At 37.6% G+C, this 21,427-nt stretch overlaps 1 protein-coding gene across 2 annotated transcripts in view; it reads left to right on the forward strand.

Moving 5' to 3' along the window:
- Positions 1-21,427, forward strand: part of LOC120532571 (guanine nucleotide-binding protein subunit beta-4) — a 184,585-nt gene that overhangs the window by 85,810 nt on the left and 77,348 nt on the right. The window contains exon 1 of one of the 2 annotated variants that reach the window (XM_039758685.1): positions 8,086-8,375. The exons of the other annotated variant lie outside the window; for it this stretch is intronic. The gene's annotated coding sequence lies outside the window, so the exon portion shown is untranslated. Of the gene's footprint in view, positions 1-8,085; positions 8,376-21,427 lie in introns of those variants that run through there. 2 annotated transcript variants of the gene reach the window in all.

The following is a 21,427-nucleotide window of genomic DNA, read 5'->3' on the forward strand; positions in this document are numbered from 1 at the left end:
CCCCTCTCTGTTGTCGGGCACACGGTGCTTTGACACGCGCTACTTATCATTTGCAGTGCCGGTTCGCACTGTGTCCCTTTATGCTCTACGACGCGGGAGGGACTCCCCTGCGCTCCCGCATCGACCACCTTCGGAGCTTCCCGGCCCAGCCGCTGCACGAAATCCATTAGTGCCTTCAAGGGTGCTGCTGCCGTCGCTCCCAGTTCCTCCACTCGTTCCTTCAGTTCGTTCAAATCCTGCAAGAAACGGCGTAGGGGCTCGAGGTATTACTCGAGGCCCCGTAAATCCATACAGGTAATATTTACGGCCGGCTGTATTTTCGCTTTTGCATTTTGCTTACCCTCCAGCCGGGAACCATTGAGCACGTCCCCTCCTGGCACGTGTTCAGCTGGGTCACGCAAAGGCTCTTGGGACTTGGAGTCCTCAGAGGGACAGCTGGCTACTACAAGCCGGCTGAGATCTGCGTTGTCCTTGACGACTGCAGACCCTTCAGCCACAACCCGTCCCTCCTTGACGGTTGCGTCTTGTTTCGGCGGCGCTTCGCTCGCCTTCCTCTCCCCTTCCAGGAGGCTCGGACCCGTCAGGGGACTACCGGCCTCGTCGGAGGACTCCGGGTTACCTTCACCGTCCCGGCATCCACCGCGGGTGACCAGTCTGTTGTCGTCGATCGCGGCTGTCTCTAGCCGTATCGCGTCGCGACTTGCCTTCTGGGAGTTGCGGCCATTTTGCCGGACCGTGAGGCAGGTATCTGAGATGCTGCTGATGATCTGTCTACGGGCGTCTGCAAAACAGGATATGTATGAATTCGAAACGTTGGGCGTTTTACCTGCAGCCGCCTTAATAGCGAATGGCGGCACCCCCGGACTGTCTAGGGAGCCCGAAGCGCTTGACAGCTGTCTGTGTCCCGAGTTTTTCGCTACCCGGGCTTGTTCGGCCCGAATTAGCACTCTGTCTTCCTCGCTCCCGGTCAGGTAGGCCCAAGTCATTCTGGCGTCCGTCAGGCCCTGCAACCCGCTGGGACTGACCTTCTTTTTCCCGGTCTTCTTGCCCATCGTTCTCCGGATTGGACTGACGCTCGCCGCCGTAGCGTTTTCAGTAGAGGGCGGTGTTTGTACTTCCGTGAAAAGCTGGGGAATCCACCGAGGGTTGTCTGCCCACACAAAATTTGTTTTAGGTGCAGGTCCTCTGCCAACAGACAGCCAGAGAATCCTGCCGACTACGCCAGTGTGGCAGTAGGGGACGCTAGTGCTCCCTTGAACCCTCAGGGATGACGCCAGACACCAGGTAAAAATCCAAGACCTTTTATTTTGGTTCACAGTGCACCAAGCACCTTCCACACTACTCATATATTAAACCACAAACTAAAATAAACCAAATACTCTCTCTCCTCGCCCAGACACTTTGCTCCTCTCCCACCCAGCACAACTCAGTGTCTGGACTGAGGCACCGTCCTTTTATAGCCCCTGACCCGGATGTGTTCCTGTCCCAACAGTCCACAGTTCCTTATTCCTTCCGGGTCAGGGCAAACAGACCTTTTCTTCAACCCAGGAGCACGTCGTTCCTTCCTGTCACATGACCGTGACGTACTCCCAGGTTATAGGGCACACAAGAGCCCATGAGCCCCCCTACAGCAACTCCCGGTGGTCCCCAAGGTATCCAGCAGGGCTGTGTAAAAACACTACATAGACCATAAGGCCATGCTAGAACTCGGGGCACGATCCTGCTGTCGGGAGAGCTCCTCCTGGCGGCCTGGGGGTGCGGACCGGCATGGGAAGCCGGCAGTCCTCCAATATATATATATATATATATATATATATATATATATATATATATATACATATACATACATATATATGTATATATTGAATACTTTTACTGTCAAATAATGTAAAGAGTATGCAACATGTGTTTCGCCCTAATTCTGGGCTCATCAGGCGTACACACTCACTACACCCCTTCTCAGGGATCGAACTTCGGACGTCAGCATCAGAGGCAAAGCATCTTTACGTTGCACCACGGCATTATTTGACAGTAAAACTATTCAACCATTCAAGGATCTGCTTCTTGCCACTGAAAGCACCTTTGCGGATGTTTGCCGACTTGCAGACCAACGACAAGCGTTACTTGGTAGGTAATCACCCATACAATCAGATTGTGATTCAGACTATGAATGCCATATGTATAAATATATATATATATATATGTATGTGTGTATATATATATGTGTATATGTATATGTGTATTTATGTGTATCTGTGTATATACACTGTGTGCACAATTATTAGGCAAGTTGTATTTTTGAGGATTAATTTTAATATGGAAGAAACACAGTGCTATCAGTCAATCCAAAATGTTAATAAACCTGAAACCTGAATGTTTCACAACGGAAATGTGAGTGTGAACATCATCAGGGGAATACATATGTGCGCACAATTATTAGGCAACTATTAGTGTGCAGATTTAAGGAAAAATGAAAATTTTCCCATCTCATTTGTTTATTTTCATCTGTTATAGTGAGAATAATAAACAAACACCTCAAAATTTACAAATAAACATCTCTGACATTTCAAAAAAAATAAATCAATCAATCAATGACCAATATAGCCACCCTTCTTTCCAATAACAGTCATAAGCCTTTCCATTCATGGAGTCTGTCAGTTTCTTGATCTGTTGACGATCAGCTTTTGTGGAGCAGTGACTACAGCCTCCCAGACACTCTTCAGAGAGGTGTATTGTTTTTCTCCCCTGTAAATCTAGCGTTTAAGAAGTGCCCACAAGTTCTCGATAGGGTTTAGGTCAGATGAGGAAGGGGGGCCATGTCATTATTCCTTCATCTTTAAGGCCTTTACTGGCTGGCCACGCAGTGGAGAACTTCGATGCAAGTGATGGAGCATTGGCCTGCATAAAAATCATGGTCTTTTTCCTGTATCACTGTTTGAAGAAAGTGTCTTCAAAAAACTGGCAGTAGGTTTGGGAGTTGATTTTGAGTTCATCTTCAATGCAAAAGGTCCAACTAGCTCATCTTTAAAAATACCAGCTCATACCAGTACCCCACCTCCATGTTGGAGTGGAGCTCTGTGCCCATTACTGATCCACAGGTCCATCCATCTGGTCCATCAAGAGTCACTCTCATCTCATCGGTCCATAAAACCTTTGAAAAAAATCTGTCTTCAGATATTTCTTGGCCCAGTTTTGACGTTTCAACTTATGTTTCTTGTTCAGTGGTGGTTGGGTTTCAGCCCTCCTTACCTTGGCCATGTCTTTGAGCACTGAACACCTTGTACTTCTGGGCACTCCAGGTAGGTTGCAGCTCTGGAATATGAAAGTACTGGAGGATAATGGGTTCCTGGTAGCTTCACGTTTGATTCTTCTCAAATCTTTGGCAGCTAATTTGCGTCTTTTGTTCTCAACACGTTTCTTGCGACCCTGTTGACTATTTGCAACAAAATGTTTGATGGTTCTGTGATCACACACCAATATCTTAGCAATTCCAAAAGTGCTGCATCCCTCTGAAAGACTTTTTACAATTTTTGACTTTTCAGAGTCAGTTAAATCTCTTTTTGGCCCATTTTGCCTGAGGAAAACTAGCTGCCTAATAATTCTGCACACCTTGATATAGGGTGTTGATCTCCTTAGGCCACACCCTCCCTCATTACACAAATACACATCACCTGACGTGCTTAAATCCAATAAGCATTCAAGTTAATACAGCTTGGAGTTGGAATATACGCATTAAAAATGATGATATGGTCAGAATACTCACTTGCCTAATAATTGTGCACACAGTGTATATATGTACTGTATATGTATATATGTATATATACATATATATACATATATATTTACATATGTGTGCGTTTATACTGTGTGTATATATATATATATATATACACACTAGCAAAATACCCACGCTTCTCAGCAGCGAAGTACAGCCTTAAAAGTTTTATTAAGAAGAAAATTAAACCTTTTTAAACTGAGGGAAAATATACCAATAATTATTTGTTAAGGATCTCTTTGTATACTACATTGTCATTTTGGCCCTCTGGTTCTAATATGACGAAGCTGTGCACTGAGCTTACTCTTGCGCATGGAACATACAGTTGGCCATGTGAAAAGTAATCTTGTTACAAATCTCACAGCTTTAATTGCTGCTGTCATAATCGGTTTGAGTTTCATGGTTTGTTTCAATTACGACAGTATCTGCAGGACTTGTGTTGAAGTGACATTCGGCATCTGTCAAGCGTTGTAAGCATACAACCGGTTTCATCGATAACTTCACATCCAGCTTTTGAGAGCTTAAACATTCATTAACATCAAAGTGTTCACTACTGAAATCGTCACCTGTGAATCTAAGATGTTTAAGAGGCATTGGCGGTTGTCAAGCCCTTTACCCGTGGCCCCCAACACAACCAGGGTGGTCACCCCCCCGTGGTCTGGAGGAGGCACAAGCCCTCCTCCGGTCCTCCTGTGCATTCCGGCTGGGCTCTACCCCCAGCCGCATGCCACAGTACGTAAGTAAGATTCAGTTAGCGCTGGGAACCCACGTACCAAATTTCTTGAAGATTGGCCCATAAGTAACAAAGACCGTTGGAATGTTCAATATGGCGGCCGACAGTGGTGTCATACCACCAAAATAAGTATGTACATTGGTTTCGGTTAGTGCAGGGAAGCCGCCTACCAAATTTCGTGAAGATGGGGCCATAAATAAGAAAGTTCAACATGGCGAACTTTGTTGACCGTTATGACTGTTACGCGTTGAATTTCAAAATGAAACCTGCTTAACTTGTGTAAGTAAGCTGTAAGGAATGAGCCTGCCAAATTTCAGCCTTCTACCTACATGGGAAGTTGGAGTATTAGTGATGTTGGAAAGTTCAATATGGCGGCCGACAGTGGCGTCATACCACTGAAATAAGTACGTACAACGGTTTCGGTTAGCGCAGGGAAGCCGTCTACCAATTTTCATGAAGATGGGGCCATAAATAAGAAAGTTCAACATGGCGGACATTGTCGACCATTATGACCGTTAAGTGTAGAATTTCGAAATGAAACCTGCTTAACTTTTGTAAGTAAGGTGAAAGGAATGAGCCTGCCAAATTTCAGTCTTCTACCTACACGGGAAGTTGGAGAATTAGTAATGAGTCGGTGAGTCAGTCAGTCAGTGAGGGCTTTGCCTTTTATTAGTATAGATATATACATATGTCTATATGTACAGTATATGTGTATATATGTATATGTGTGTGTGTGTGTATGTATGTATATATATATATATATATATATATATATATATATATATACACACACACACATCCCTAATTCTAAAAAAGTTGGGATGCTGTGTAAAATGTAAATAAAAACATAATGCAATGATTTACAAATACCATAAACCCATATTTTACTGACTAAAAAACATAGAAAACATATCAAATGTTTAAACTGAGAAAATTTACAATTTTAAAAAAATAATAAGGTAATTTTGAAATTGATGACAGCAACACATCTCACAAAAGTTGGGATAGGGCCATGTTTAGTATCCCCTCTTCTTTTAGCAGTCCTTAAATGTCTGGGAACTAAAGAGACCAGTTGCTAGACTTTTGGGAGAGAAATACTGTCCCATTCTTGTGTGATATAGGGATTTTAGCTGCTCAACAGTCCTGGGTCGTCTTTGTTGTATTTTTTTATTTTTTGATGCACCAAATGTTTTCAGTTGGTGAAAGGCCTAGACTGCAGCCAGTTCAGCACACGGACTTTTCTACTACAAAGCTATGCTAATGTAATAGAGGCAGTATATGGAATATGTGAAATATGCAAGGCCTTCCCTGAAAAAGACATTGTTTGGATGGGAGCATATGTTGCTCTAAAACATGTATATATTTTTCAGCATTGATGGGGCCCTTTCCAGATGTGCAAGCTTCCAATTCCATAGGCATTAATGCACCTCCATTCCATCAGAGATGCTGACTTTTGAACTGAGAGCTGATAACAAGCCAGATGGTCCCTCTCATCTTCTGTCTGGAGGGTGTGGCGCACATGTTTTCAAAAAGAATTTCACATTTGATTTGCCTGACCACAGAACAGTCTTCCACTTTGCCTCAGTCCATTTTAAATGAGGTTTGGCCCAGAGAAGATGGTGGCGTTTTTGGATCATGTTCATATATGGCTTCTTCTTTGCATCATAGAGCTTTAACCTGTATTTGTGGATGGCCTGGTGAACTGTGTTCACAGACAGTGTTTTTTGAAGTGTTCTTGAGTCCATGTAGTGACTTCAATGACAGAATCATACTTGTTTTTAATGCAGTGCCGCCTGAGGGCCAGAATATCAAGAGCATTCAATACTGATTTTTGGCCTTATCCCTTGCACACAGAGACTTCTCTAGATTCTCTGAATATTTTGATGATATTTTGTACTGTAGATGATGAGATATTCAAAATCTTCACAATTTTACGTTAAGGAACATTATTCTGAAATTGTTCCACAATTTGTAGACATAGATTTGTGCAGATTGGTGAACCTCTTCCCATCTTTACTTCTGAGACACTTTGCCTCTCTAAGGTGCTCTTTTTATACCCAGTCATGTTACTGACCTGTTGCCAATTAAACTAATTAGTTGCAAAATGTTCTAACATCCTCTTCTTTTTAGTACCACTTACTTTCCAGCCTTTTGTTGCCTTCATCCCAACTACTTTGAGACATGCTGCTGCCATCAAATTCAAAATGAGGTAATATTTCTCATGAAATACAAAACATCTCATTTTCAACATGCTTTCTATATTCTACTGTGAACAAAATATAGGTTGATGAGATTTGCAAATCATTGGATTCTGTTTCTATGTGTACATTTTACACATTGTCCCCAACTTTTTTGGAATTGGGGTTTTGTGGGTATGTGTGTTTATATACACACACACACACACACACATATATATATATATATAATTATAAATGTAAACGTTATGAAAATGGATAAAATATACTGGCTGTGAGTGCCTTAAATTGAAGTAGCAGCTTCTCAAGTTTAGAATCAGACTGCTTTGCTGTGAAGAAGGATAAACAACAATAAAGTTGAAAGAATATGCAGACTACACACTGCAGAACTCAAACACAACCCCTTGGGGATGTTACACCAAGAAGGTGGCAAACATTTGATGGATCAGTTTTCTAAATACCAGTTCTTTCCAAACCCGGACTGTGTTCTTTTTGAAACAATGTCATCATATTGCAGGCTTCCGTTCCATGAATTGAAAGGACCATGCATAAGACTTCCTAGATGGCTTTATCAAATTTAGCACTGTCAGGGAATCCTACTCAGTGGTGAGCAACAATCAAGATATTTTATTTAATCAAAGTATACTTAATATCTCCCATAGAGCTTTCTTATAATGGATGAATGAATACTCAAATGAATACTGTCATTTCTTTGTATTCTAATACTGGCAGCCATTCTGATCAGCAAGATCCCTATGTATATTTTCCTGAGAACCCACATATTTTTTACTGCTAATTGAGTTTTTTAAGCAGGGATTGCTTATGCGAAGAATATAAATAGATATATGTTATTACAATTAAATAATGCTGCAATGTAACGTTAGGTATATGCGTCTCCCGCTATAATACATCCAGACATCCAGTCCCCAGTGCAAGCCTTGCGTGAAGGGTTATTCCATTGTACCACGGGGGGCGAATCGCGATAATCCCGGCCAATATATGTTTAAAAACTAAGAGACGCGTTTCACTTTCTTTATTGTGACCAAATACAAAACCCAAGATCAAGAGATAATAGGCCAAGACACTCTAAACCCCTATATCTCTTCCTATACGCTTCCTGCTTTTGCCCCATTCTGCTTTCATTTTGTTAAGTCAGCGGGAGGAGCGTGCCACTTTTTCCAAAAAGGGGTTCATGAATAAAAGTAAAGCGCACTGACGTTTCATTTTCTTAAAAAGTATACACCGAACAATCGCAGGTAATTTTATAAATTGTTTAAGATTTGTTCAGCTTTACAATATTGATGACAGTTTGAAGCTTCTTTGTTATGCATGTGCAGTCTTGCTGTACTCCCCTCCGCTCGTTCTGTTGCCAGGTTCCCACTGGCTGTATGGGTGTGGTAACGAAGACGACTGGCCGAAGACTGTGCCAAATCCTTTCTCCGATTCGGAGCTGGTATCTGGCCCTTTAAGTCGCTTAATTTACGGAGAATAAAATAGATCAAAATTGGTTTTGCTTTAATATACAAGCAGCGAAAAACGATGTATGACATCTGAAGTCGGAATTTCCCTATCTTTATTTTCCTCCCCCTCCCCCCTTTTTAAGAAAAGCTCGGAAAGGACGAAACGGGAAAGGACGCAAAAGAAAGGACGGCCCTTTGAGTTTTGTCATCAGGTAATTAAAATTATATTTTATATTTTAAAATATCTTGTGGATATCCTGTTAGTTTTCAGTGTCCCTATCATCTTGGGAATGCCGCCTTTATTTCCTGCTAATAGGTAAAAATACAGCCTTTCGGTGCTAAGCTGAAGGTTGGCCGCTGGGTAGAAGAAAAAAAAGGGGCTGGTCTTTCCTTGCTTTCATGTGTTTGTACATTTATGTATGTAATACAGTTTTATCCTAGTTTATTCTATTGGTAACGATATACAAAAATCGAATACGTGTAAACACACATTTTTACTAATGTGAGTGTTATGGTTGATCCATCTAGTACCCAGTGCGGCCTTCCGTTTCTTGTTTACTGGGGGTGGGGCGAGAAAAGCGGTAGTCTATAGTGTGGAATCTCAAAGCGCTGAGAGTCACGAGTAAAATATATTAGCAACCGCTCAAAATAGTGTATACATAGGATTTTGTTTTTTTTTTCCTTTTTACATCATTGGGCACCCTTTTTCGTCGTTAGCATGTATTGTCATCGATAGGCATTTCAGTATTTCTGTCCTGTTTAAATTCTCCTTTTCTTTAATTCGTCCATTTTACTTCTTCTCTTGGTTTCCTTTTTTGCTCCCAGTTGGTAACTTAATGCTGGCCAGTACCGTAAAGCTTGCGTCATCATGGGTTTTCATTGATGGATTATTTTTTTCAGCAGTTTCCCAGCCGAAACTGCAGTAGAGAACTGCTAAATGCCATCTATTGCATGCTTTCACTTAAGAAGATGGCATCATTTTCCGATGTTGAACTGACTAGTATAGTCATCTGAAGCATTCAATCCTAACGAGGTCTAGTAACAGCTTTAGCCATTATTACGTTTATTCTCGTTGCAATACTACGGATGTCGTGTTCTGTACATACTATTAATACATAGTTGCATAATGTTAACATCCTAGTCATTTTTCATTTAACATAAATGTAAATGAACAAAACCAGTTTATTGCACGATGGTTGGATTTTTGAGTAATTTTTAAGATGGGTGTAGTCGCTCTAGTGTCATTTGGTTCGGTAGTTTGTTCAGTTTTTGGAGAAGTCTGCACATGACATGAGCTTTGGTTTTATTTCGGTCTAGTTTAAGTAGTGGTTTTAACTTTATATGAAAATAAGTGTAACTATGTCCAACGAGGGACTGCTGGTGTACTGGCTGAGGTTGGTACCAGCCAAGTACACAGTGCTGCAAGGCGTCAGCCCCAACAGGCCTTGTGTGTGCTGTACATTTATTTATCAGTTGAAGAATTTTACTTCCACTTGTCTTAAGTAAGGCTATACAGTATGCCCATAAGCAGGAAAACAGTGTTTCTAACCATTAGACAATTGCATTTTGTGAGCAAGACTAGTATTTATTTATTTAATTTTTGGTCTTCAAGTTGTTGTCTGTGACTCTCTTTTTGTTATCTTAAGATAAATAAAATATGAAAATACTTTTTTGTTAAAAATTTCCCTTTAAATTCAATTACTGTGTTTTTGTTTCTTTACATCCGAGAAGCATTTTAAAATTATTTTAAATACATGAAACAGCCATTTGAACTAAACCTCTTTCTATTGTCACGTGTTTACTCCTAGTAGTTTACTGTACTAGATCATGTATAACATGAATAAAAAATCTCATTAAATGTAGTCTTAATTTAAAATCTCATTGAATGAGTAATTCAACTTGAATATTCCAAATATGTTCCTAAAAGAAAGTCTTTCTGAGGAAAATATATTTTTTCTTGTCTTTTTCACAATGTGTTTTATAAAAGACAATGCAGAAAACAGGTTCTTGGCAGATTTCACAGTAACTAAATTCAGAGAAGTCTCCCGGAATATATGTTGCATTATTTCTACTATTGCATACTACAGGAAGAGTTTTGAAACCTTTGAGTAAAAGCTGTGTTTACATTATGATTTTTTTTGTTTAGAGTTACAGTAAATAATGTAATAAGACATGTGATAGTAATATCTATGGAGATGTAAACATGTGTTATTCTGTGCCAGTTTCTAAACTGTGTAAAATAAAGCCCTTCAGTTTTATTTTTAAAATATTTTGGAATCATCTAAAAAACTATTTTATTGCCAACAATTGGAAATTATTTTATGAAACAGATTAAATAAAAGGCAAGACTTTTTGAACTGCCTCAGTCTGTGTCTTTCAATGTACAAGAAGAACATGGTTTCACATCAGGACCAACTGTTATATTCCAAGCTCATCGAAGACTGCTTTATTTAATTAGCATGTGTAATTTAGGTTTTTAAGAGCCTCATTCTGAAATTTAAAATATATATTCCATGAATTTATGAACATTAAGTTGTTTTTATTAAACTGCTGTTTCGGTGAAGGCAGAGTGGGAAGAGAACTAGTACCAGAATGCCACAAATGTTCTATTAAAGATTACGATTCACACATAAACCTGGTGTTTTAAAAGAAAATATTTTGCTTCAAGAATACCTCATTTGTTAAAAGAAAGTACTTGCTCCAAGAATACATCATTTATAATAATATTTATTTTGCCCCAATGATGAAGTCTTCATTGATGAGACATTTTAAATGCCAACTTCTGCAGGAAGTGTTCCATGCAAGTTTGTTTGCAACAGAGTTCAAGTTCAATTTTCTTATTAATTATTTAGATAATTTCTCCCTACACTGTGCTTATTTAATGATATTGATTAGAATTTCTCAGTTGCAAAATGTCATATGTTTTCAGCATGTGGCAGTGTAGTTATTGAACATTTCTCCATATTCATACAATATAGTCAGTTTTCTTTTCATGTACTTCAGCCCATAACCAAAAGTACTACTATGCCTGATGTTGAAGTCTTGTGAAATAAAACATTCTGTCCTGTTGGAGTTTCTTTCCATATCCTAGCATTCCTGTAAGATACATATTCTAGGTTCATATTTGGCAAATGAGTATTATACACTGACCTATTTATTAGCCCCTTATAACAACTAAGGCCTCCTCATCAGCAATTAGAGTTTCACAATATTAAACAATCTTCTATTTTTATTTAGCCACAGTATTCACTTATAAGCCTAAACCTTTTAATTTTTACAAATTGAAATATAAAATATTCTGCATACGTTTTATTGTAAAATTTAGTTTTTTTCCTGTGTATGTATGTGTGTCTGTGTGTGTATATATGTATGTATATACATATGCGTATGATCTGAAAAAGTGAACCTCTAGGTCTAAGCTTTCACTCAGTGAAAAGAGCTATGGAAAAATAAGTAGAACTGAATAACGTACTCTGCTAAAGCAGATTCCATATTTACACATTATGCATATTAAGGCTTGGTAATGTCTGGCAAAGTTGTAAGGGAAAAAATAGTTTTGTTCTTTTGTAGGCATTTTAGTTTCAGTTTCATTCTGAGAACATTAAAAATGTGTATTAACATGTGTAATATGCTGTTTTTTTGTTTTTTTTTTAACAGGTAAGTTAAACATTTTGATACATGTATTTTTAGGAGGTCAATAATGGCAAAAAGCTTTTGTTCAGTGAATTTAAGTTTATGATTGTAAACTGGAAATAAACACTGCATAAAATGAATGTCAATATGAACATTTTAAATATTATGTTAATAGTTAATGATCAAGAACAAATCAGGTTTATTTGGAATAAATCCATTAGCTGCATCCTTTTTTTTTTTTTTTCCAAAAATAAAATCTTTAAAGATGCTTTTGTAACAAAATATTATTCAAATCAGATATGCCAGGAAGTCATGCTCTCAAGTTTATGGCATTTGTGTTGTCAGATTTATTTTTGCATCAGTATATACCAGAAACCTTAGCTGATTAGTAAAACAGAAAAGTAACATTTAATGGAAAAGTAAAAGTTCAATTATTACAACCTCTTGATAGATAGATAGATACTTACTTTATTAACCTCTTGATAGATAGATAGATACTTACTTTATTAATCCCAAGGGGTAATTCACATACTCCAGCAGCAGCATACTGATAAAGAACAATATCATGCTTTGATTTCTCAGATTTCTTCAGTTGAAGATGAATTCATTTAATTATTTTAGTTAAAACAGCCTTTGTGTTTTCATGGTACCTCACACATAATCATAAATTTGTATAGCTGATTTACCTGAGCTGTGTACTACGTACTCCTCTGTGTCAAAGTTTGCTGTTTTCATAAGTAAGTAAACAATAGCAGAAGTCCATAAAGATAATTGAAATTTAGGCAAAAAGAAATATTTAGTAATTTTATGTGGTCATTAGTATCTGTGTAATTGCTGTATGCCTCCACGTTGGTAACAAAGAAACTACACAAATGTCTGGCAAATGTGGATATTTCCAAAAACTTGTCATGAGATTAACATACAGGGCTAGGGATGCACCTATGAAAATCAGTTGATTTTCACTATAAAAATAATCGATCGGTGAGCGGTTAAAAGCCATATTACTCTTTACGTTAATGAAAGTGGAGTAATTTACTGAAAAAAAGTGACTATAGAAGTTGTCCTGTGCAACTAGACAAATGGCCAGAAAATCTAGTTTAATGAATTCAGACCTTTATTTTATCCTTCAAAACTCAAACAACATTTATTTATATAGAACATTTTCTTACAAATGATGTAGCTCAAATTGCTTTACAGTATGAAAAAAGAAAAAAGACAGTATCTCTCTATTATAAAAAGAAATCCTGTCCTGGAAAGTAAAAGCAAGGCTATGATACGTGATCTTCTCAGAAGACCTTTAAAAGACCTGCGAGACGAAAGACTTGCCACAATGCGTCTCACGGGAACATAAAACGAGATTCTTGCAAGACACGCCCTACTTACAAGCAATATCAACCATGGGCAGAAAAAACAAATCAGTAGTGTAAAGGCAGTCACACAGCACACACAGCTCCCGGGCTCTCAGTGCATATAAAGTGTATAAGGTCAATACGGTAGAAATGAAACGTCGATGAATAAACAAAGAAGAAAGAAAAGCGTGGAGAAAAGAGACCCATGGCCAAGAGCGTCTCACCGGGGAGCTTAGACATGAGACTTTGTTCCAGGACCGTCTCGTGATGACATGGAACATAAGTTTCTTGCAAGACACGCCCTACATACAATCATTATCAAATAAGCCAAGAGGCAGCAAAACATTCAGTCGTCTAAAGGATTTGAGCACACACAGATTCAGGGTTCTCAACGCATGTAAAGCGTTTAAGGACAGTACTGTATAAATGAAATGTCAACATCTAAGCAAAGAAGAAAGCAGCGTGAAGAAAATAGACTCAAAAGCGTTGGAGAGAAAAAAGAGCAAAAAAGAATTATTGAGGTGCAAATTCAGAAAATAAGGAAATTCATTATCAGCCCGGTACAAGTGGAATTGGAAAACAAAGCACGTCCAATCCAGCTCAGACTTAAAAGAAAAAGTAGAACTTCATAAAGACGTTTACAAATGTTGGTGCTAAACACATGCAGAACAGGTTAGAGATTATGAAAGCAGTAAAATTAAAAAGGCTCAAAAAAAAAAAGTTGGCACTATATACATGTAGAGAAAGTTAAAGAATATGAAAGAAAATTAGAAAATATAAAAAAAGAAAGTAAAGATAGCAGTAGTGCAAACAAACTAACGTCATTTAACTATGCACCAGTCTAACTTTGCTTTTGCACAATAATCACTACACTATTGCACCTTAACATTTAATTCTACTTTATTCTCATAATTTTAACTTATTTATTACGTTCTGCTATACTGTTATCTTTCAGTCTATGACTTTTTGTTAATCTAACTGATATTCTTTCTTGTAACTTTGCACAGTTTTTGATAAGCGGATCCGGATGCATTTTATTCCGTGTTGTCCTGTATAACTATGCATGTGACAAATAAAGAATCTTGAGAAGTTCAAAAACGGAATTTGGCGCACATGCATTTATTGGTTACTTTGTAAAAAAAATTAACTGTTGATAATGTAGATCATTTTGTCTGTGCTGAAATTCCAATCGGAGAAACCTATCCTGAATTATGGTACAAAGTCATTAAACACATGTCTGACTGACCTCATTAAAAAGATTCAGCATATTGGGACTCACAAGATTATAAATATTGTTTTTACAGAAGTTCAAAGGAAAAAAAAAACCTTAAAAGTGTGTATTTAGAAAACCAAACACAGGGTTTGGCGAGCGAAGCGAGCATGGTTGCAAAGCCCCCTAGTATAAAAATAAAATAGAATAAAAGTAAAGTCCAATGGCCAGGGAGGACAGAAAAAAAAAAAACTCCAGACGGCTGAAGAAAAACACAAAATCTGCAGGGGTTCTGAGGTCACAAGACCGCCCAGCCCCCTCTAGGCATTCTATCTGACATAAGTGATCTCAATTAGTCCTCATGGTTTTCAAGGTTCACATAGAAGAACTTGATGATGATAGTCATGTGGACCTCTGGCCTTCAATCCATCAATGTAGGGATGGTGGTTTGATTGGGTGGTGGTGGCGGTGCAGATTGCCATCACAGAAAACTGGAAAACATTGTTTGGGTTTAGACAGCGAGCTGAATTAGAATGCAGCAGCTTACATTTTTCATTGGAAAAAGAAAAGATAAAGATGAATTTGAAATTGCTGCTTGGTAAACAATAGGCTTTTTTATATTTGTATTGTTTATTTCTTGCTGTGTGTCATACAGTATACGTTTTGGTAAGAAATGAGCACTACATAATTAAAATGGTAATCTATATTTTATAATTACACCTCAAGAATTACAAATGTCTAGTTGATACACTGAAGAAAAAATACACCTGAATAAATACAGTAAATGAATATTTTAACAGCCAATAGCTGTAGTGCAATTAATGATTTAAAATGATTAAAAACATATTTACATTTAAGTAGTGTTTAATTGCCAATGACAATTGTGTGAGAAAATATTTTTTTGTTAGAGAAATGGTGAAAAGTACCTTTTTTATTTGAGCCTTGTTTCAGATTGGTACATGACCGAAAAAAAATATCACAGCTTGTGATTATGTGAAGCATTTTCTTTTCTTTTATGCATTGTATATTATGGATAAATGTTTTTGTAAACATTTTATTAAAGTATGAATTTTAAGGAAACTTTATTTTAGTATTTTATGATCAATGAACAATAACCCTAATACCTGTGGTTTTATAGTTTAATTATAAAAATGCATTTTAAGACACAAGACTTGTATTTGTCTGGTTTTGCAGGGGATTAGTGTAAAACCTTTTTTTACAATAAAAAGGAAAAAAAAATCTATCAGAATCAGCCGATCAAGTAGCATAAAATCGGTGATCGGTATTTGACTTAAATAAATAAATAAAAATAATAATAAAAACGCCTGATTGCCACATCCCTATACTGGGCAAGTTATTTTATCACTGTTGTAGTTCTTCAAACAGTGCAATATCAATGAAGTTTAAAATCTGCATTGCTCTTTAACGGTACTTTTCCTAGTAGTACCCGTTTTGGATTTTTCTCTCTCTATTAGTCTAATAAGGTACACTACTCATTTCCTTTACAAATGTGGGTGTGTGCGTTGGGGTGGAGAGGCAGTTGCATTTAAATCATTCACAGTATGCACAGGCCTTTCATCATTTAAATGGGAAGCTTTATGTGACCCCTGTAAAGGAGGCAAACCTGTCAAAATGCAAAATACTGTGTGGCCACAGTGGGTGGTCATTTTAAGGATAGGGAGCTACTGTAAAGAGCAAGAAGATATACAATATCTATGCTCTTTCAGTTCCAGCTTTGTGCAGGATATATTGATGAGGCTGCTTTTACCTCGGCTACAGCGCACTAAACTAGTATATATAGACTATACTTGTATGCTCTCGAGCAAACGTTTACATCCAGGTTGTCGAGTTAGAAATTCCACGTGTCAGAAATTCTTCCAACCTTGGAATACAATTCAGAAAAAACAGGGTGCCCAAATTGTCCAAATTATGGTGTAAAATTGACCCTTCACCTTAGTCAATTGTTTAAAATTAAACCTATAACTTGATCAACCTATTTTTTGGTTGAATTACTTTTGGAGTGAAAGGAAACACATTTAATTTGTTTATTTTTTTTCTGCAAAGATACTGTTGGTCTTTAATTATATTTTTTTTGGCAGACCAAGTAACAAATCGACAGCAAAGTCTCACTTTACCAAATCGTCTGACTGGAAACCCATGTAAATGGACTAAAGTAGAAATGTGAAATGTTGCTCCTAAGAGTTCTGAATAGTTGGACACCACTTGAATGCAATAGCACAGGAACCGCACATGCCTAAAGGCTTCGAATACAAGCACCTGCCAGCTTCCTTGTGAGGTGCACAGGATTTAAAAATAGAATAATAAATATTGTGCATTTTGAATTGAACTTAAATGATAATGCCACACCCTGTCAAAAGGAAGTGAAAGGGCTTCTTTTAATAACTAAGAGTAAGAAACGATGCAGATTTCAGTACGCAACACATGTGCCTAACAATATCAGTCGAAGCATGCATGAGTCTCCACAGCAACCACTCTTTCACGTTATGTCTAAACAAATAACTAAAGGAAGTTAACAGTACTGTATAAGTGGAAATGCAAACATGGCATGCCAGAATAGCTGCAATATATTAATGGTATTTCCATGGACCACAATACATACCTAGACTCAGTTTGCCCTTATGACATATAATGTGATGTAATAGTCAAAAAGAGAGAAATACAGTGGTGTGAAAAACTATTTGCCACCTTCCTGATTTCTTTCTTTAGGTCTCCAGGACTCTAAAAATATCGAAACCTAATTATGTCATATCATCTACTGTTAAACCGTAATTCTAAAATTTTTATTATGCTGTCTTAAGGAATTGTTCTGTTGTGTATATTGTATTGTATTGACCCCCTACTTTTGACACCTACTGCACGCCCAACCTACCTGGAAAGGGGTCTCTCTTTGAACTGCCTTTCCGAGGTTTCTTCCATTTTTCCCTACAAGGTTTTTATTGGGAGTTTTTCCTTGTCTTCTCAGAGAGTCAAGGCTGGGGGGCTGTCAAAAGGCAGGGCCTGTTAAAGCCCATTGCGGCACTTCCTGTGTGATTTTGGGCTATACAAAAATAAACTGTATTGTATTGTATTGTATTATTCTTTTGCATGTTTGTCACACAAAATGTTTCTGATCATCAAACACATTTAACCATTAGTCAAATATAACACAAGTAAACACAAAATGCAGTTTTTAAATGGTTTTTATTATTCAGGGAGAAAAAAAATCCAAACCTACATGGCCCTGTGTGAAAAAGTAATTGCCCCTTGTTAAAAATAACCTAACTGTGGTGTATCACACCTGAGTTCAATTTCCGTAGCCACCCCCAGGCCTGACCTGTTTCAATCAAGAAATCACTTAAATAGGAGCTGCCTGACAAGGAGAAGTAGACCAAAAGCATCTCAAAAGCTAGACATCATGCCAAGATCCAAAGAAATTCAGGAACAAATGAGAACAGAAGGAATTGCGATCTATCAGTCTGGTAAAGGTTATAAAGCCATTTCTAAAGCTTTGGGACACCAGCGAACCACAGTGAGAGCCATTATCCACAAATGGCAAAAACATGGAACAGTGGTGAACCTTCCCAGGAGTGGCCGGCCGACCAAAATTACCCCAAGAGTGCAGAGACGACTCATCCGAGAGGTCACAAAGACCCCAGGACAACGTCTAAAGAACTGCAGGCCTCACTTGCCTCAATTAAGGTCAGTGTTCACGACTCCACCATAAGAAAGAGACTGGGCAAAACGGCCTGCATGGCAGATTTCCAAGACGCAAACCACTGTTAAGCAAAAACATTAGGGCTCGTCTCAATTTTGCTAAGAAACATCTCAATGATTGCCAAGACTTTTGGGAAAATACCTTGTGGACTGATGAGACAAAAGTTGAACTTTTTGGAAGGCAAATGTCCCGTTACATCTGGCGTAAAAGGAACACAGCATTTCAGAAAAAGAACATTATACCAACAGTAAAATATGGTGGTGGTAGTGTGATGGTCCGGGGTTGTTTTGCTGCTTCAGGACCTGGAAGGCTTGCTGTGATAGATGGAACTATGAATTCTACTGTCTACCAAAAAATCCTGATGGAGAATGTCCGGCCATCTGTTCGTCAACTCAAGCTGAAGCGATCTTGGGTGCTGCAACAGGACAATGACCCAAAACACACCAGCAAATCCACCTCTGAATGGCTGAAGAAAACAAAATGAAGACTTTGGAGTGGCCTAGTCAAAGTCCTGACCTGAATCCAATTGAGATGCTATGGCATGACCTTAAAAAGGCGGTTCATGCTAGAAAACCCTCAAATAAAGCTGAATTACAACAATTCTGCAAAGAAGAGTGGGCCAAAATTCCTCCAGAGCGCTGTAAAAGACTCATTGTAAGTTATCGCAAACGCTTGATTGCAGTTATTGCTGCTAAGGGTGGCCCAACCAGTTATTAGGTTCAGGGGGCAATTACTTTTTCACACAGGGCCATGTAGGTTTGGATTTTTCTTCTCCCTGAATAATAAAAATCATTTAAAAACTGCATTTTGTGTTTACTTGTGTCATATTTGACTAATGGTTAAATGTGTTTGATGATCAGAAACATTTTGTGTGACAAACATGCAAAAGAATAAGAAATCAGGAAGGGGGCAAATAGTTTTTCACACCACTGTATACTGAAGCAGACAAGAACCTCTAAAACATGTGGAACAATCTCCTGTTTCAGAGCTCATTAAAAGGTACAAAGTAATCATTAAGCTTAAGGTTTTTTATTTATTTATTTATTTTTTTTTTTTTGTGTGCTACTGTGCTCCTGAATTGATACCGGAATTTTAAGTTTTTATTTTCTGTGTTTGCTCAGATTCTTTTCTGTCTCCCTGATCCCTAGCAGTTTAAACTGCAGGGGCATGTGTTTAGAATAAGTCTTGTGGGTGTAGTAGCCTTTGCAGCACAGGATTTCACTACAAACATTTTAATGGATTGTCCCCAGACATGTATTCTCATTTGAGACTTGCGTTTGACCCCACGAGATTAGACTACATGATGCAGTGAATGCCATGGTGTATTTTTGACTGTTTTCTGCAAACTGGTTCACAAACTTCATGTCCACTCACAGATTGTTAACAACAATTAAAATACATTACCATAGACAATAAATATTACACATCCCAAATTTGAATGTGATGGTTCTTTGCATGTTTATACAGAGGTTACCTTTTTTGTCTAATGGGTCTAGTGTAATGATTTTAAGTAGTATTCCTGTCACTATTTTGTTTTCTGTTTTCAGTTTACACATTTCTGGCATGTGTGATGGATTTTGTCTGTAAGCTGTTTGTTACCACATCCTAAAAATATGTCTAGTTGGCTAAATTGTTCTGTTTGCATGTGTTTGGTGTCCCATCTAATAATAATCCTGTCTATCTTTCCCATACTATTACTACTATTAAATTGAGTAACTCCTTTCATGAACTCCTTCATGTGTTCAAGCCTGTCCTAAGTGTATTAGATATAAGGCTGCAGTCATCTGTTGAAAACGTGATATACTTCTGTACATGCATACATACACTAACTTGCAAAGCTTCCATTTAGAATGGCCATTTCATTTCTCATACATGCCTTAAAGGGAAGCTTGAGTACCTACCTATGTTAAGGCATGCACAAAAGGTAAAAATAAGCAAACGCCACATAGTGACCAAAATTCAGTAACTCCGTAAAAGTAGTTACTGCTACAGAGTTTTTGTTTGGAAAAAAGTAATCAAAACTTGTTTCTTTTGTTGCCAGTAGTAATGGCTCAAGAGTAACCTTGCTCCAAAAAAGGATAAATAAATAAATGAGTAATGCTAATATTTTTTTTTAAATACTAGTATTTAAAAAAAAATTTTAAAAAGTTTACAGCTTGCTTGTGTTATTTGATATTTATACACATCACTTTTAACGGTTATCTTCCATTTTGATTTCAGTTTTTCGGAATATAATTGAGTTGCACATTTCGCTGAAGTTTTGCAATTTTGAAACACTCAGAATTGTCTTGTCAAACAGGTTGAACACAATGACTGTTCCGACCTGTTCAGGTTGCATTTCTAGTTTAATGTGTCAGATTGTTCTAAGAAAAGAAATTCCATTTCACACCGAATCCTGTTTTTAAAATAAAATAAAACATCTGTTAGCACAGCTTGTATATATTAATTTTTTTACTATTTTTCTATTATTGGTAGAAATCAGTGTATCACTGTACAACAGACCACTTTGTTAACGTTTGCAATTCACATGACATTTTGTAAGGGAGTCGTAAAAGCAATGTTAATTTTTGTGGTGCGCCATCTATTGGAATGACAAATACCTAGCAACCAGACTGACACACAAACAGAAACACAGTTACTTTTATTAGGGTGGATTGGAAATCAAAGGACCGCAAATGTAAACCACTATTCTATGTTATTATTCTGTATCACCACACTTAGTAATTTTATGGGATAGCATCATTTTAAGCTGACAATCATTTTTTTCCGTATCTGAAATGTGGGGAGCCAAATGCATTCTAGGTAGGATTATGTTTAACATTAGATTGATTTTGGATGGGACACACACACTACCACAGTTACTCATTGTATGTGGTCAATTTACAATCACAAAATAACCTAACTTCAGTAAGTCCTCTTACATGTGCTTTTCAATACCCTGGGTATTCACAGAAACTTGATTTTTAAATTACCATTTAAATCCTTATTCTCGTTGGAGAAATAAGGATATTGACCCCAGATAAACATTCTCAATGGACTACTCAATTATGTGGTCAAGTAAACCCTAAATCAAGCTTTTAAGAATTTCGCAGACTGTGAATGTCTCTTTCACTCTATCAATATGCTCATGTATTTGTTTCACACACGCTTTTTGCAGCGACAGGTAGAAGCAACCACAGTATGAATTTACAGAGACAAATATTTGGGTGATCGCATTATTCCTTCTTTTGACTGAAATAATTATATTTCAGAAATTGCTAAATGTATGTTGATGAACTGAAAGTACAATACTAAACTCTGCAACACAATCTTGAGAGCCTAGGGTAACATGTTAACAGTGATGTGTGTTACAAAGTT

Source organism: Polypterus senegalus, chromosome 1, assembly GCF_016835505.1.
Source record: "Polypterus senegalus isolate Bchr_013 chromosome 1, ASM1683550v1, whole genome shotgun sequence".
In the NCBI taxonomy this organism is placed as follows: Eukaryota; Metazoa; Chordata; class Cladistia; order Polypteriformes; family Polypteridae; genus Polypterus; species Polypterus senegalus.